We start from the raw sequence: 18427 nt of genomic DNA on the forward strand, positions 1-18427 counted from the left end.
CCAAAATCCAAAAGTTGTGCCCTCTCCTCCTCCTTCCCCTATTAGCTCTGTCCCTTTCATCTCCCTTCTGTGCTCCAGGGCCTAAAAGAGGTAGATGGGGAGAGGTGGATAGAGTGTTTGTGAAGGAGCCACTGGTCCCCGCCTCATCTAATGACATCCCTGCTTCTTTGTCCTTCCTCCACCCAGGAAAAGGACAAGGGCATTGCTTTCCTCTGTTGCCAATGAAGGCCATGACTTTGAGCTGGACTTCCTGGTAACTGGGGTGATGAGAAATCCTTGGAAGGACTGAGGAGAAATTCAGGATTCTCTAAAGATTCCTTGCCTGGAGACAGGGAAGATGAGATCACCACCTTCAAGGGTCCTAAACCTGCTGGGTTTCTACGGCAGAGACTCCCACCTCCCAAGTATGAATGCAGTGGAGGTACTTCCTCCTGATATCCAATATATCCAACGTTCTAAATGTCTGTTTTACTTTTCTTTCTTTTTCTTTTTCTTTGTACCGAGGACTGAACCCAGGGATGCTTCCCCACTGAGCCATATCTCCAGCCCTTTTTATTTTTTATTTTGAGACAGGGCCTCATTAATTTGCTAAGGCTGGCCTTGAACTTGTGATCCTCTTGCCTCATCCTCTGGAGTTGCTGGGATAATGGGGATGCTAAATGTTTGCTTTTCTTAGTGGACACCTCAGAACATTGATGTTCTAATCTCCCTGTTATATAGACCTTGGGAAGGATCTACCCCTCTTGCCCTGAGCTCAGTGGATGTTCCACTGATGACTTGGTCTCCATTGGTTTGATGGCCATCAGACCCTGGAATATAGAGCTCACCTTCTCTAGTCTCCTGGCACCCCTCCCCAATTTATGCGCCCAGGTAGCTCCCCTAAAACACAAGAGAAGAGGAATTTGTTCTATTCTGACCTTCCTTCCAGCAGGGGGGTCTGCAACCCTCTAAGTATTCCCAGAGACCTTTGTTTTGTTCACTAATTGTATCTTTTGCACCAGAACAGTGTCTGACACATAGTAGGTGCTAATTGAATGAATGAATGGTTATTACATTTCGAAGTCCCTCAAGAGGTCTATCCTGCATTCCATCTTTACCGCCATTTAACTTTTCAATTGTTCTGGTTCCAAAAGAAAAAAGCTATCAGCCCCCATCAATCAGTGTTATTGAGTATCTAATGTGTGCAATCCATTGTGATTTGGGATCATCTCTTCATAATTTAAGAGTCTTGGTTTTGGGTTGGATCCCCACAATCAGAGATGGGTGGCACAGGGGTCTCCATTTACCCCAGTGCCTCTAGTTGTCCCCTCGCCCCTCCAAATCCAGGTGTCCTTCAATTGTAATGGTCCAGTTTTACAAGAGGCACCCAAGGTTTAATAAAATGTAACAAGAACAAAAAGTTTACTTTCTCTGATTAGAATTCCATTTGACAACTCTACTTCTTCTTTTGCTTCCGTTTAAGAGGAGGGGAAAATCTCCCCATTTCTCTGTCCACTTGTCTCCGTGCCTCTGGCTCTACCTAGCCTGTGTCCCCTTCCGTGTCTTTGGCTTTACAGGAGGAGTCCCTGACTTTGGAAGCCCTCGTGTTTCTTCCCTGCGGGATGGGTGTGTCCCGGGCACTATCTCTCCCTCCCTCTCCTTCCTTTCCTTTCTAGCAAATAGATAAACTGGTGGTTGAGAAATAGGAAAAGGTGGAGAAAAAAACAGCCCGGAATTGGGTGTTTTCCCCCAACTCTTAGGGTCGCAGTAGCTCCAACCCTAACTGGGAACGAGTCCCGACAGGTGCAGCTGCTGTCCAGAAATTGCGCAAGGCGAGGCGCGTGCCCGGAGCCCAATCTGAACCCCGGCTACGGGCGGAGGGCCGAGGAGGGGGTGCGTCGAGACCAGATAGAAGCCGGCCTGCGCGGGGCGCGGGTGGAGGGAGGCAGAAAGGTTGTTTGCCGGGAAAGCGCGGCCTGAACCTGGGAGGGAGTTCCCTGAGTCTGGGCGGTGGGGGAGCTGCAGGCCGGGCGGGGGTGAGTAAGGCCCAGCGGACGCAGGAGGCTCAGTGGCGGCGGCGGCGGCGATGGAGGAGGGTAATTACGCAGGGAGGCTCTCGCCACAGCACGTCCCCACAAATGAGAGGCCCCGGGCCCCAGACACCACACAACAAAGCAGGAGGCAATTATTTGGCTCCAGTGGGAGGGGACAGCCCTTTGCCGGCCCACTGCAGCCGAACACCCCAGCCTCGATCAGGGCGCGGTGGGTGGGGTGCAGGACCACTCTCACCAGCCCCGGGGGCAGGAGCAAGGTCAGGGGCAGGGCCCAGGGACTCCCACCGGTTACCCTTAGAGGGGGGTCCGGTTTGGAAGGGAAAGCACTAGGAGGCCTCAGCATGATTAGAGCCACCCCCCAGCCAGCTCGGAGCCTTCCGCAGGGCCTCGGGGAGGCCTCCTGGGCTCCAGGCTGGGGAGGGCAGAAGGGCTTTGTTGGTCCTGGGGAAGGCAGTGGCCAACTTCTGACCCCGCTTCTCCAGCTGTGGCCACACAACTGGCAACTAGGAGCCTTTCAGGCAGGTGGGGAAACCACAGAGGAGAGAGCTGGAGCCAGGGAGATTCCAGAGCAAGTGGCCTGGGCCTGGAATTCACACACTTGATATGCAAAATGCATGCAAATTTACCCCCCCCCCATCAAAAATCCTCAGATTCTGTTCTTTTGGAAGAAGCTTAGGTCTGATCATCTGAAGGCCCCCAGCCTCTGCTTGCCCTCTTCCCCTCCTCCATCCACCCATTCCTAAAGGAAAACTGAGCAAACACTGCCAATGCTTGGATTCACTTGGGACCTTCCTGAAAAGGACTTTCCCCTCTTTAGATGAAAGAGCCCAAAATACAGATGGGGAAAAAGAGGCCTTAAGAGATTAAGGTACTTTCCCCTGCTCTAACAGCCCACTTGGAGGATGACAGGCTCCTGGGACCTTCTGACAATAGCCCTAGGTTATCAAAGCTTGCCAGCCCAGGGAGGGGAAAGAGTTCAGAACTCTTTAAGTCTGGTTGCTGGTCTCAGCTTCCCTTTAACCTTCTAGGTGATCTTGAGCAAGTCACTTTTTTTTTCACCCCCTCTAGCCTCAGTTTCTCTGATTATCAAGTGACTATCTTTGGAAAAGGTTCTTCCAGATATGGGTCATCTGGCATGGCTGCCAAGAAGCCTTTGAGCCAACTGGCCTCTCTTGAACATCAGCAACTCTCACCCCTCCCTCCTGCTCCAGGCAACAGAGAATGAGCCCCTAACCCCTGTCTTTCTTCATCTTCAAAATCTCACTCAAAATTCACTCCAGGAAGCCTCCTTTGACTCTCCTTGCTGAACTCTGATTGCTCCTTTGTGTCAGGGTCCCCTTCATCTGGGAAAGACCACTTGTCCTCTGCCCTTGTGGATATGCTGCTGGAAGAGTTCCTGGATATTTCTGAGAATGTGCACAGCCATCCCTTTACACCCCCACTCCTCGGGCTGGAGGCAGGATATGTCTCCCTGTTAGACTAGGAGCTCCCAAAGACATGGACTATGTCTTTTCCAACGTATTGGGGCTTTTTGAGGGCAGAGGGCTTTTTTCCATGAGGGTAGAACTGTATCTTCACTCTCAGATTAGGGCTTTTCCCTAGGGTTGAAGACTTTGCCTCCTCTACCTGTCCCAAGCCTGGGTTCTGCAGGGACCATCTCACAGAGGACAGGGACATGGATAGCCAGACTCTCTCAGGTCTCCATTGACCTCTTTCTCAGCTTTCCCCTCAAGCCCCTTTTCTGGCCCTTTGCCACTGTCACAAGGACAGCTTTTGCCATCTCCCTCTCCTGCCCAGGAGTAATTCTGCCTCTTCCTTACTCAGGAAACTCTGACCTGGCATCTGATTATTCCTCCTCCTCCTCCTTTCCCAGCCTCCTGCCTCCCTTATCCCTCTCTAGGGCCTCAGGGCAAGTATTTGCCATCTGCCCTGTCAGTGCATTCCTGGGGTTGGCTCCCAGGCTCCCTACTGTCCCACAGGGCCTGAGAACCCTGTTCATCTGCCTGCACCACCCCCAGGATGCCTGGGTCCTTTGCTCCTGGGGAGCCCTCTCCCCCAGGCCTTCTGGGACCTGCAACATCAGGGCTCCTAAAGTCCTTAGACACTCTTCACTCTGGAGCCTAGGGGCCCACTTCAACCTCAGGCATCTCCCAGATTGTCTCTCGTCCACATCTTCTCTGTCTTTGCCTCAGGGAGTCTCCCTACTCCAACCCTACTACTTTATGTTCATTTGCATACTACATTTGTTGGTTCAGCCCAAGCAAATTAATGTAAATGTAACGCAAACAAAATTCAAAGAGGCAGTGATACTTGATGGTCCTGACATTAGAAGACTGCATTTCTGAAAACGCCTTTTTTATACCTCCAGAGATGTCTATCTGTGCAGCGTAGGGCATGGTGGCGCACACACCTGTAATCCCAGTGACCCTGGAGGCTGAGGCAGGAGGATCACAAGTTCCAGGCCAGCCTCAGCAATTTCGTGAGACCCTCAGCAACTTAGGGAGGACCTGTGGAAAATAAAAAATAAAAAGGGCTGGGGATGTGGTTCAGTGCGAATGTTCCTCTGGGTTCAATTTCTAAAAATACCAAGAAAACAAAAAATATATAACAGAAGTGTCCATCTGACATTTGGAGACACTGAGGCTTCGAGAGGAAAATGACTGGCTTCTGTTTTGCTCCCTGGGATACCTAGTCCATTGGAAAATTTCAGGGTCCACTAATCTGAGTTATGAAACCGTGCTGCATTCTCTTCTTGACCTACAATCTTGTCCAACTATGGCTCTTTTCATTGTAGATTTTTTCCTTTGTGATTTTTCCTTCCCTGGCTCCTGCCACTCCTTGGGCTCTGTACCCCACCATTGCTTCCTGAGGGTGATCAAAGAAGATGGCTCCTCATGGGATTCAAGAAAAGCTGAGGGGGCCTCACCTTGCATCAAAGAGCTCCCCAATAATGGCTGTAGTGCCTGAACTACTCATCATTAGGCTGTTTCTGTAAGTACCAAAATCTATTTAAAGATACTGGGGGGTCTGGCTGACATATTCTGGCATGAACACCCTAGCATGAAGCAAGAACTTGGGATCCTCTGATAGATTTGGGGTTGTTAGGGCTCAGAGGAAGTCCTGGACAAAAGGAAGAATAGACACTGAAATGCATTCAAATAATGGATGCGACTGTGTGCTTACTACATGCCAAGCCCTGAGCTGGGCTCTAGGCATGTGGTGAAGAACAAGACTGGCTGATTTCATGCAGCATAACTGAGATTCCTCACCAGCATTCACCTGGGATGCTCATGAAAATATAAATTCCCAAGCCCCCCCTGATTCAGTAAGTCTGTGGGGTTCCCCAGCATCGGCATTTAAATAAGCATTTCCCTTTCTTTTCCCAGGGGTATAGATGCAAGTAGTCTAGTGATCATACTTTGAAAAGCCCTGGTGGTATGTCCTGGGATCTAAGAAGAGTTGGAGTCCCAAGGCCCAGGGAGGCAAAAAGCAGCGGCGGGATGCTGGGAAGAGGGGGTAAGAAGCAGCAAGCAGGGTCTTCTCCCAGGTGCTGGTCTTTCACCATTGCTCAGGAGCTTCCTGGTTCCTCTCTCTTTGATCCTTGCAGAGGAGGATCTTGTACTCAGCCCTGTTGATTCCCACCCTTCATCTCCCTTAGAGATCCAGAGCATCTTCTAAGTCCAAGAAGACTGAGCCTCAGTGGGAAGAGAGGGCAGAGACCACACTCCCCACATTTGCCCTCCACCCCCAGGACTCAGAAGCCTCCTGGAGCCGCTGTCTAGGTTAAAAGAGAGGGGGCCCAGAGGAAGGGATTTGAGGAAGCAGAAATGGAGGTGGGGAGCTGGAGGAGAAGGGAGGGAGGCTGGCCCTCCTCCCCTTCAGCGCCTGGCGTTTGATGCTGGGGCTGCTGAGACATCTCCTCTCCCGGAAGCTCAAGGCCAGACAGATAAACACAGATGGAGGAGAGTCTCTGCTGCTTTTATTTATGGGCCTGGTGACAGGCCCTCTCCTGTCTCAGAGTCACTAATCTACCAGGCGGAAGAGACATCCCACTCCCTCACCACCCTCTTCCCTCCTGCCTGAGACTGGGGCTCAGCCAGGCTCCAGGCCCCCCCCCCCCAGCCAGTCGGGCACAGGCCTGTGGAGTCAGCTTCTGTGGTCTGGGGGAGAGTGTCCAGGAACTCAGGAGACACCCTTTCCTCCAACAAGAGAGGGAGTTAAGTCTACCCTGTCTTACATGGGCCATCAGGAGACCTTGGTTTTGCCAAAGAGACTCATGCCCATATTACATGTGCCTGGCGACAGGAGGATGGCTCAGGTGTCACCTCCAGGTGTCCTTAAACTGGACAGATTGACTTGAGAAGCCCCTGAGCGGACCCTTTGAGCTGGCCTGACCTGGGTCTATCTGGGGCAGGGTCTGATTGGGATTCTGTGATATTTGGAGTTCATTTGCATAGTACATTTACACCCCCCTTAGTGCCCAATGATCGGGTCTCTGGGAAGCCATGTTAATTCCACCTTCTCTTCACCTCCACCTTCTCTCTACATACTCAGCCTTTCACAAACCTGCCCCTGGCATACCTCTGCAGGAGAGGTCTCAGGGGTAGCCAGGCCTCTGTCAGCTGGGATATGGATTTCCCCACCTCCCAGAGTTTTGCAGTCCCTTCTCTTCTACCCCGCACCCACCTATTGAGGCCCTCTGTTCTGCCATCTTTATCAAATTCTTACTCAAATCTTGGGGTGGGGGGATTAACTCAGCTTGACATAAAAAATGGGTCCCTGAGACTCCAGGGTTGGAGGTCAAAGGGCACAAAAAGGGCAGGAAGAGGAGGAGGTCAGGGAAGGAACAGATCAGTACCTGTCAGTAGCTTTGAGGCTGGACACTTGGAGCCTTTAAGAGATTCCCCAGAGATTCAGGGATTTGGCTCATGGGATCAGACGGCCTGGCTCCCTGACTCACTGTGGCCAGACCCAGACTGGGACCTGCTCAACTCGCCTTTCTCTCTTTTCCATTTAAGTGACTTTGGGTCATCCACAGGCCAGGGAGGAACTTCCCCTCCCTACCCCTTTGTCCCTCCCTGCCTCCTCTATTGTGGGCACCTCATCCTAGCTTAAACAGCGCGAGCCTGGGGAACGGGCTGATTTGGAATCTTGGCTCAGAAGTTCCAAGAAGTTTCTTCTTTGGGTGGTAGATATAGTTTCAGGATAAATGACATCCATGAGTCTCTTCTCTCTAAATCTACTTCAGATCCTCCTCCTGGAGGCTCTTCTCTGGTAACTCATCCGTCCTCCTCCCTGTATTTTCTTCCCAGTTTTCCAGCGCGACCTCAAGCATGCCATTCATCTGCTGTCTGCCCCTGTTTCTGGTCTCTGCTGATGAATCAGGAATGTGCTCTGTCTTCCCCCCAGACAGAGAAATCCCTGTGGTCAAGAGCCACACCTCCCCTAGCAGACTAGCTGCTGGTGCAAGGGTCTCCTCTGGACCACTCCCAGTGCTGATTAGGGACTTTGTCCCCTGGCTGGCAGGAGCTAGTAGCAGGGGATGAGAGGAGGATCAGAGGGGAGGTACATTCTTTTATCCAGCCAGGCAAGGTTTTTTACAAGCAAATTTATCACTCTGAAGGTAAGGTTGGGAAGGGAACCTCAGGAGCATCGGTGAATCTTCTGGGTAGAAGTGATTTATTTTTTTCAGTTATTTTTTTCTGGTACAGGGGGTGGGGTCGGAGGTTGAACCCAGGGGTGCTCTACCACTGAGCTACATCCCCAGCTCACTTGCGCTCTCTCTCTCTCTCAGACAGGTCTTGCTAACTTGCTGAGGCTGACCTCAGTCTTGAGATCCTCCTGCCTCAGTCATCCAAGTTGTTGGGATTATAGGCATGTGCCACCATGTCTGTCTGTCTGGCTTTGTTTCTTTCTTTTGAAAGTGCCCTTTTAAAAAGTTATTTCAAGCTGGGTGCAGTGGCGCACACCTGTAATCCCAGCAGCTGTAAACTCAGAGGCTGAGGCAGGAGGATGGCTAGTTCAAAGCCATCCTCAGCAACTTAAGAGAGGCCCTAAGTTACTCAGAGACCCTGTCTCAAAATAAAAATAAAAAGTACTAGGGATGTAGCTCAGAGGTTCAGCACTTCTGAGTTCAATCCCTGGTACCAATTTTTTAAAAAATATTTAATTGGCAAATTATTGTTGTATGTGTGTAGCAGTAGAGGTGACTTCTAAATTAAAGTTGGGAAGAAGAAAGAAGAGCAGTTTCCCCCTACATTTTTGAGAGCTTCAGGAGTCCTGGCTCCTGCCCCACCACCCCATTCTTCTCCCTTCCGATGGGGGTGTCTGTTCCATATTTTAAAAGAATTCATGGCGCACCCTCCTCCTCTTACTTGTCTGCCCAGCCTGTCTGAGGTCCATGCCAAGTGTCAACCTGCTCAGCCCCACCCAGGGTCCTTACTCAGGGCAGAACCGGCTGGAGAGGCAGTGCCTCTTCTTCATGGCAGCCACCAACATCCACCACGTCCCCAACCCCCCATGGCCCTGAGGCAGTATCAATATTTGAAGCAACTTGTGGAGCACTGTGAACCTGGGGGTGTGTCTCCACCTGTGATAAGGAAAGTGGATGTGTTTTCTACCCCCTCTGTCTCCTCTCCTCCTCCAGGTGATTTTGGAATCCACCGTCTGGGAGAATTCATGGTATCCATCTGCCTGCCCCGCCCCAACCCACCAACAAGTTGGAGGAGCACCTCTGTTGGCTTTGAGAACACCCCCACCACCCTGGGGAAGGAACCACCATACCCCTCCCTGGTCTTCCGAAGCAGTGAACCTCATTACCCTATCTCTGTTCTTTTCGGCCTCAGCAACTGGGTCAGAACTTGAAATGAATCTTCACTGCAGAGTTCTGAGGTTGCCCAAGCTAATCACAGTTCTCCTTGACACTTCCTGGAGATAATGGCCTTGACCTATCCACAGGGGTCTCACCCAGAGACCTGCACAGAGCAACCATGCTGGTGGACTTCTGCCCCTCTGGCTCTGAGGCTACTAAGGGTGCTGTTGGAGTCCTCCATCCTGTTCTCTCTCTCTCTCTTTCTCTCTTTCAGTGCTGGGGATAGAACCTAAGGCTTCACACGCCAGGCAAACACTCCACCACTGAGCCACATCCTCAGCCAGTCCATCCTGCTTCTCTGTTTTCTTTTTTTTAACCAGGGATTGAACCCAGGGTGCTTAAACACTATACCACATCCCCGGCCCTTTTTATTTTTTATTTTGAGACAGGGTCTCGCTAAGTCTTAGGGTCTTGCTAACTTGCTGAGGTTGGTCTTGAACTTGTGATCCTCCTGCCTCAGCCTCCCAAATTGCTGGGATTACAGATATGCATCATGATGCCCAGCTCTCCATCCTGCTTTCTGAGGGGCAGAGAGAGGCTTTCTAGGGTGGGGTCTCCTTCCTATGGCCAGCTGCTCCAAAAGGTAATCACAGCTCTCACTAACGGAGCCCTTCCTCTGCACCAGGCTTGCACATTTTCACATTCGATTTTCACAAGCCCTGAGGTAGGTCAGCATTTTACAGAGGATGGGTGGAAACAGTTTCAGGCTAATGTTTCCAACCAGAATGCAGCCTGTTGGGACCAGAGCCATAGCCATCATTCATGGACAGGAGGAATGACACATATGGACAAAGCTCTGCCCTGGGCAGCTGAGGAGAGGGCAGGGGACAAGTGAGGCATGGCCCTGTCTTAGGAATATATATTCCTTCTCAAGGAACTTTGGATCTGATAGAGATAAGACCACTGTCCTCTGGGAGTTGCTGGTCTGAGTGAGGATTTAAACTGCACTTGAAAATCCATCATTCTCTGATTCCTGATACCAACATCCTGGTGGCACCAGAGGTTTCCTTAATGGTATGATCCTAGCTGCTACAACCTGGTCCCGAATTATGGAGCAAAGGACAAGCAGAACACCCATGAAGCTAAAGGATTCTTTTTATTTATTTATTTTTTTGGTGATGCTGGGGATTCCACCCAGGGCCTGGCGCATGCTAGGCAAGTACCCTACCACTGAGCTACCTCCCCAGCCCTTTTTGTTTTTTTTTTTTTGTTTTGAGACAGGGTCCTGTGAAGTTACTGAGCTTATCTTTGAACTTCCAAACTTCCTGCCTCAGCCTCCTGAGTCTCTGGAACTCTAGGTGTGTGCCACGATGCCCAACAGAAGCAAAGACCTGTGGACTTCCAGGGCTGGGCTCCCGTGGAGGGCTATTCTCGTGGATGGTATCAGTGCTGTCTGGCCTGGCAGCAGGCTGGGGCGAACTCGGAAGGCATCCTGGAATTCCATTCTATCCCATTTCCTCTTCGTCCCAGCCAAGCTCTGAGGATTATGATAGCGTGGGCAATAAAAAGTGCCTAATTGGTTGTTGTCCAGCTGAGGCTGCTCCCCGTTTCCCTGGGCGGGGGTGGGAAACCGGCTAAGTCGGTTTCACTTTTGCTATTGCCTGAGTTCCCAGTGGTTGCTGGGTGCTAGTGGAAGCGCAGCACCCCTGTGGGAGAGAGTCAGGACCTAGCCCTTATGTGGCATGCCCTACGAGGCACAGGGCCCCAGAGAGGGCCAGGATGTGAGGCCCAACTTCCCCTTCCCTGAGGACAATGGGTAATTGGCAGGCTTCTCCCCAAATGCCCAGGGCCACCCCTATTGGCATCTGCAAGAGGTGCAGAGGGTTCCCTTTCCCAAGTATCCATGGTGGAGCCTCTTTTTTTGCAGTAGAGAGAGGACAAGGGAAACGAACGTAAGCTCTGGAGCCAGACTGCCTGCTAGGAATCCTGACTCCTGCATCATCACCCAGCTGTGTGATCTGAGCTGGTTAAGCTTGCCAGGCCTCAGACTTCCCTGTGAAGTGAGGCTGATTATAGGATCTACTTTGGAGGGCTAGTAGGATTAAATGAGTAAATACATGTGAAGTCCTTAGAGCAGTGCCTAGCATGCAGTAGGTGCTCAATAAATGGTAGTCACTGGCAGTGGGAGTGGGGTGATGAGATGTCGGTCTGCTGAATCAGTACGTGGCAGGTGTGTGAGATGACTTCCGGCTCAGACATCCTGGGTTTCTCAGTGTCCTCTCTTCTGACAGGCTGATCCCAGGAAGCCAGAAGGGTCTGTGAGCCCTTGGCATGAAGTTCTCTGCCTCAGAGTCTGCCTCCCTCTCAAACCCTCACCCGCACAGCCCTCCTTCCTGCTGCCTGCCTTACCCCTCCCAGCATTCAGCATGCAGCCTGCTCTTGCTTCCCACTTCTGGTTTCAGGAAGGGCAAAGCCAGGCACAGGCTCCTCGCCTCCCTCCTGCCTCCCCCACCCAGGCTCATCCTCTTCCTTCGAACACATTGTTCCCTGGACTGGAGGCACCCTCACCTCTTCCTCTGTCCCCAGCCCTCTTCTAGCAGCACATCCCCAGCATGATCCCAACTCTTCTGTGCCTGCCCTGAGACCCACCTTGGCACCTGCCATCTGACCCTTCTCAATGCCCATATCCTGGGTGAATGTCCCGTCTTCTCCATCAACTGGGAAATTAAGAACTGGGTTTCATCACTGAATCTGCTGGACCACATCAGCCATCCCTGCATGACCTCGGTCTCAGCCACTGTTACCCCTTTTCTCAATCCTTGGGTTCCCCATTTGGATCCAGGAAAGCAGCACAGTCACTGGGCTGCCTGCCACCTCTGACTCCACCTGGGGGCTTGGCAGGCAGACAGCCACCTGTCTTGGGAGACTCAGGTGGCTGCTGGCAGGTTGTGGTCGACAAGGGCCTCCCTACCAGAAGCCCCTCCAGCGCTGGACCATTCAGTTAGAGGGTCCAGACCCACCAAGACAATGGAAGATGCCAGAGGAGCCTGGCAGAAGCGGCCCCAGGAAGCCCCTGACCCCACTGCTGTCCTTCCCAGGAGGCCTTTGGCCTCTTTTCCCTGACATGGCTCTGCCGTCTCTTGGGGAGAGATGCTTGTGGATGGGGGGTAGAGTGGGAGGAACTCTGCTTGGCCCCTAGGGGGGCAGCGCAGATTTATGGGGCTGGATTTTTACAGGCTGGGGAGAGGCCCCAGGCAGGAGCCATGGAGCCTGACTGAGGAGCAAACGCGTAAAACCTCCCTGACATGAAAGTCGCAGCAGCAGGCCCCCCCAGCCTGTGGGTGGTGAGAGATTTACTGCTCTTGCACAAGGCCTGGAGGGGCCCGGGAGCTGCACGGACACTTCAGAGCCAGAATTGCTCCCCACCAAGGCCTTCACCTTTCTCCTCTAGGAAAAAAATATTACTCACCAATAGAACAGGTTGGAGCTGCCAGGATGATGGTTATCGCAGCCAGGACCCCGCCCACCTGGAGACGGGTGGCTCCCAACTTCCTCTCCTCCTCTCCCTGAACTCTCCTTTCTGGCCCCAGGTCAGGGAAACATCCCTGGGGCAAGGTGGGGGGTAACTTCCAAAGAGACTTCCCTCTGCAGCCAGGGAGTGGGGCACAAGCCGCAGGAGCCTAGCCCTCCAAACCCAGGGGCCTGAAGCAGAGGAGGGTATCGGGTGTGTGAGTGGGTCTGGTCAAGACTCCCAACATTTAGGACTTTCAGAGTGTGTGAGTGGGATAAGTGTTCTACCTGAAGGGAGACAGAGGTGGCAAACTAAGGACGCACAAACCCAGAAAGTACCTTGCGCTTGGCTGCCTAGTCACAGCCCCTCATCCTCAGCTCTTGTCTAGTCAAACCCAGTTGCCACTTTTCTCCTGGGGTGGACCCCTGACTCCTTCCCCACCTGTTGATGGCCAGTGGCTCTTGTATCTATGGGGGCAGCTTGAAGAGTGGGGTTTTACTGTCTCTCAGATTTTGCACCCCATCCCACTGGTCCCTCACCTGCACCTCAGTGAGATGGGTGTGAGCTGCAATGCTAACCACTTACAAGGGCCAGGTAAGCATCCTGAGAACAGGTAAGGACCCACAGCCTTTGAAATGGAAGGGGTGGGTTGCCACCAGAAGATGGCCAGGATTTGCAGTGCCCCATGGGAAAGGGTTGAGGGAAGCACCATAAAAGGCTGACCCTTCCTCTCTCCAGCAGGCCTTCCCTCCCCACCCTTCAGCTCAGCCTACCAAGAGAGCCCTGCTGGCATGGAGACAGCCAACTGAGTCATGTCTCAGGTGCCTAGCCAGGTGGACAGACTTGCCCATCGTTAGGCCCCACCCTGAGTGGTGGTCAGTGATCACTCCCCAGGAACAGGCCAGGAGAAGAGTGAGGAGGTCAAAGGCACCCCTCTGTCACTGAGGAAGTGGAAGCCCAGCTGTAATCCAGGCTAGCATGGCAGAGGCCGAGTGGGGAAATCCCAGCTTGGGGAGAAAGTTCCAGAAGCAATTGCATGGCCCTTTCTCCTGACTGTCAGGGAAGGAAGACTGAGGAGGTTCATGCTGTAGAAGGGGAAGGGGAGGAAGTCAAGAGAATAGATGGCTTTGCTCCCTTGGCCCCCACTGGCTGCCACCAGCTTCTGACTGCAGGCTCAGAGTGGGCCGGGCTGGTCAGGACCTGCCTCCAGCCTGCCTTCCTCCCCAGCAGGTCGGGGGAAAATTACTCTCCTGCTACTGCTTTTTATTTTTTGAAGCCAGATCAAAGGTGGGACCCAGATGGGAGCCCTAGTAAACTCTCAGCAATGCAGAGCCTGGAGTTTCAGAGGTGAAACCAAGAGCTGGGGGAGGGCCCATCCTAGGCCCTGGCTCCAGGGGTCAGAGGCCAGAGGGAGAGTGGGAACCAAGAGGCAGGGGCGGAGCCAGTGGGCGGGGGCCTGGTGAGAATAACCAGAGGCCTGAAGACTCCAGACAAGCCTATGGCCAGCTTGGTTGGCACGACTGTTCCAATGTAAGTTCCCTCTCTTGAAGAGCTCCCCCAACCCCAGTGTCCAAACCAACTGGAAACTTCTCTCTAGGCTGGTGTTATCAGCCAAATGCCATCCCACTTTTACTTCACTGCCCGCTTTGGTCACCTGCTCTAGTTCTTAGTTGAGGTAACCTTGCCCCACCCCCTTCCAACTTCCATATCCTTAGAGTGTCCTTGGATAGGCCAAATGGCAGCCATTCTCATCCAAGAAGCCTTCCCAGTACCCCTACCTTCTGCATTCCCCCCTAGGGCCACCACATAGCTTCTCTTGCTAGGAACTGGCTTGCCACCTCCAGTACGGTGGCATGGAGGAGGGGTTTTCAGGGGTGCAGTATAGCCTGGCACCATAAGGGTATATCTTTGTGCTGAGGTAGGGAATGCTGAGTGGGGCCCCTGAGTCCCCACCTTTCTTTCCTCCGGAGCCCTGAAGTCTGGAGAAGCTCAGTCCTGACCAGACCTGAAGCGTGTCTATCAGAACTAAATCCCTAAAGTCTTGGTTGGCTCCAGCCAAGACCCTGGGGAACCCTCCTCAAGGATAACTGGGACCTCCCTCCCTGTTGCTCCAGGCAACCAACCACCCTTTGCCCCAGCTCTTCCCAGGTGATGAAGTCCTGGCAAGACAGCTGGGGCGGGCTGCGTGTGCCTGTGTGTGTGCCTGTAGGTACCTGAGCACACCTAAGTGGATCTAGATGTAAAGGAGGGAGAGAGTGCCACTCTACAAAATCTTGTCACTGATGCACTGTGTGACCTTAGCCACCTCCATCCCCTTCTCAGAGCCTTGATTTCCTCTGGCCGTAAAATATGAGGCTAATTGGCCCTCCTAGGGAAGCTGGGAGGGTTAATTGGGCAATGGCTCTGAAGAGAAGGAGATCTATAAATACAAGGGATCATTAGAGGGTATTTCACAGCCGTTTTGTGGGCCCCAGTGTTATTATTAATATGATTATTGTTATTGTTATCGCCACCATCGCCCACTTCCCGAGTCTCTGCCAGCTGGGTCCTGCTTCCAGGGACCGCATTGCATTCCTGAGCTGGCATCCCCAGGCAAGGGCCTCAGGGAACCCCACTCTCCACAGCCAGGGTCTCAGGAAAACAGTGATAGGACCAAGGTTTGGCTTTGGCAGAGGGAGTCAGGGGCCCAGAAGGAGAGGAATAGAAGAAGAGGGGGCTGTGCCCGCCTGGGGAAGGCTGCAGTCTGCCTTTGTTCCCGGGGAGCTTCCAGTCTGCTGTGGCAATCCTGGACTCAGGGAAGCAGATTGGGCAGCTGCATGGATCTCTGGTCTGGGTCAGGAGAGGGGCGAGGGGCTGTGTGTAGGGGACTGAGTTGGACAGAGGATACTGGCTGCTGCAAGGACACAAGGAGGGGTTTGCCTCTTCCTTGAGATAGGACAACCGCTCTTTTCGTGGAGTCTCTGTAGAGGTTTAAACACATCCCAGTCTCCAGATGCGGTAGTGCCCTGGCCTGGCCAACAGCAGGCCCCAGATACCTTACTATTGAAGTAAATTTCCCTGCTTCCTCCCTGTTCCTATCGGGTTGAACTCTGGGCAACAGCTTTGGGCGCCCCCTGGTGGCAACATACAAAGACCAGGAGGACTCTGCCTTCTGTCCCTTATGAAGGGCTTGTTTTCCTTGGGGCCCTGGCCTTTCTTCCAGAGGCGCCCCAGACCCCACACCAGAAGGCTTGTGGATAGGAAGAACCAGGGAAGAAGGAAGAACCCTATGGAAAGGGAAAGGTAGAATGTCCATGCTGGAAGATTCCATCGCAGTTGGTGGGCAGCCGTCGGCCCAGGCAGGGGAGCCAAGGGCAGAGAGAGCTGAGGAGTCAGGGACCCTCAAGGGAGTTGAGGAGTCAAGGGTCAGGAGCCACAGAGGAGTGGCTGGGTGTGTGCCCCTGGGGTGCAGAGTCAAGGCAACTGGCAGAGTGTAACTGAGAGATATATTTTTACAGCCTCTGTCCATTTTTTATGCTGATAGAAGATGGAAGCAACCTGCATCACCGAAGTCATGGATGGACTCCTGGGAGGGAAAGAATAGCTGTGACTCATTCAAACTGGGTATTCGTCCCATCAAATCCTTTTCAGAGCCTGCACATAAGAGCATCAGGGATGGCTTAAAAAATCTTCCCCATAGATGAAGGAAAAGGAGAGGCTACTTGAAAATCCTTAATATAAAATCAGCAATTTTTAATTTTTATTACTTATTTCTTTTGTGTGTGTGCTGGGGATTGAACCCAGGGGTGCTTTACCACTGAACTATATTTCCAGCACTTTTGTTGTTTTTTGTTGAGACAGGGTCTCACTAGGTTACTGAGGCTGACCTTGAACTTGAGATCCTCCAGCAACACTAAACCTTGAGCTTCAGCTGTGGGTGCAGACCAGCAGGAGTGTGGGCCAGCGGACCATCAGAGGCTGTCCTGAGTAATAGTCTTTTAGTTTCTGGACTAACAGCCCCTACTATGCCGAGTGGATCCTTTCATAGAAGGCTCCAGAAGGAATCTGTGGCTTCTTAAGGACACAGACTGTGCGGTTCCATGCCCTCTCTCCAGGGCCTTTAGCCATCTGGGAGTGGGGGTGGAAACACTCACTCTCCCGACTATGGATGAGATGGTGACTTCAGCCTGCAGAAGAGAAGGACAGGAAGTGTCAGGAAGCAGGAAAAGCAGAGGAGTGAAGAGGCAGGAGGCTTAAGAGGTAGACAGGGAAGGAGAAGTGAAGTGGAGATGAAAGAGACTGGGCTCAAAAAAGAAGAGCACCACTGGCACAGTGGCGCATGCCTTTAATTCCAGCAGTTTGGGACAAGGAGGAGGAGGATCGCAAGTTCAAAGCCAGCCTCAGCAACTTAGCAAGGCCCTAAGAAACTCAGCAAGACTCTCTAAATAAAATACAAAAACGGCTGGGGATCTCGCTCAGTGGTTAAGCGCCCCTGGGTTCAATCCCTGGTACCAAAAACAGAAAAAAAAAAAGAGGGTAAGTTGTGAAGGGGTTAAAAAGATATTCATTCATTCAGTCAACAAACATTTACTGTGCACCTGATACCATCAGTGTTCTAGGGGTTGAAGGTGGCCAGTAAGACAAACATGAAGGTTTCCATTGTGGAGAACAAGCAGCTTTGCAAATTAGAAATGGGGAAAATGTGACACCTTGGAGTAGGAAGAGGCTGAAAGTACATGGAAGCAAGAAGGGACAAAACACTGAGAAAAAAACCTGCCTCCAGATCCCCAGGGAAGAGACACCATCCCTGTTCAACCCCAGGAGACGCAGCTGGAACCACCCAAAGGCCCTGCATCTTCTAAGACCACAGCAGGTAGGTGGGGAAGAGGAGAAATTTAGGAAGAAGAGGGACAGGAGTGAGTGGGGTGGAGGTGACAGACTTTTCCTAGTTTTCCATTTGGGCACCCCCCGTGGAAGATCTCATAGGGTGAACACACCTGAGAATGTTCTTAATACTGATACCTGGGTTCCATCCCCAGGCACTTACTTCCCTGAATGGGACCAGGACTTCAAAATTTTAAAAAGCTCTTTAGAGAGTCTAAAGTGTGGCCAGGGAGACAAAAGGCACTTAGAAGCCATATGCCTGGCCTCCCTCTGTGTGGGGGACTAGGATGGGGGCTATCTTGAAGGAAGAGATCTGACAGAAGAGAGTTCATATGGTGTTTGAGGGGTTGTGAACAAGGCTCAAAGACTCCAGTGGTAGGGGCTGGGGATGTGGCTCGGTGACAGGTGACAGAGTGCTTGCCTAGCATGCTTGAGGTTCTGGGCTTGATCCTTAGCACCATTGAAAGGGGGAAAAATGCTGTGCCTCTAGTCAGAGGCGAAAGATAGCCTAACAACATGGAAAATGGCCGCCTTTAAAAGGCAAAACCATTCAAATAATTCAAAACTACTGGTGGATTCTTCTATGTACTCACACCCTGTTCCCAACCCACAGGAGTCCTCCCCCTGCCCCGCACTTCTACTGTCTTCTTGATGGGGCCTCTGGGGTAGGAGAAGCATAGCTTCCTCCAGCTTTTGTCCCAGAAGAGGTATGGTAGTGGCCCAGCAGGATATTCAACCCCACCTCCCCACCAAAACCCCTGCACCCTTATGTAGCTGAGTCATTGAACCCGGGTGGAGTACTTGGCTCGGCAGTGAAGCAATCAGCTTGAAAACTCCCCTGGGAACAGAATGTATGGTCTATATAAACAAGTCCTTTGTATATGTAACATATGCAAATATTCATTTTTTAAATTGGCATACATATTCTGACCCTTCTGACGAATGGCCTCAATCCTACTGTAGCTCAGTCTCTCAGGGGAGTCAGAAGTGAGAAAAAAGTGTGTAAAATAGTCCGGTGTGGTGGCACACGCCTGTAATCCCAGCAATTTGGGAGGCTAAGGGAGGAGGATTTCAAGTTCCAGTCCAGCCTCTTCAACTTAAGAAGACTCTGTCTCAAAATTAAAAATAAAAGGACTGGAGATGTGGCTCCATGGCTAAGCACCCCTGGATTCAATCCCAGGTACCAAAAAAAAAAAAAAAAAAAAAAAA

Source organism: Marmota marmota, unplaced genomic scaffold, assembly GCF_001458135.2.
Source record: "Marmota marmota marmota unplaced genomic scaffold, marMar, whole genome shotgun sequence".
Lineage (NCBI taxonomy): Eukaryota > Metazoa > Chordata > Mammalia > Rodentia > Sciuridae > Marmota > Marmota marmota.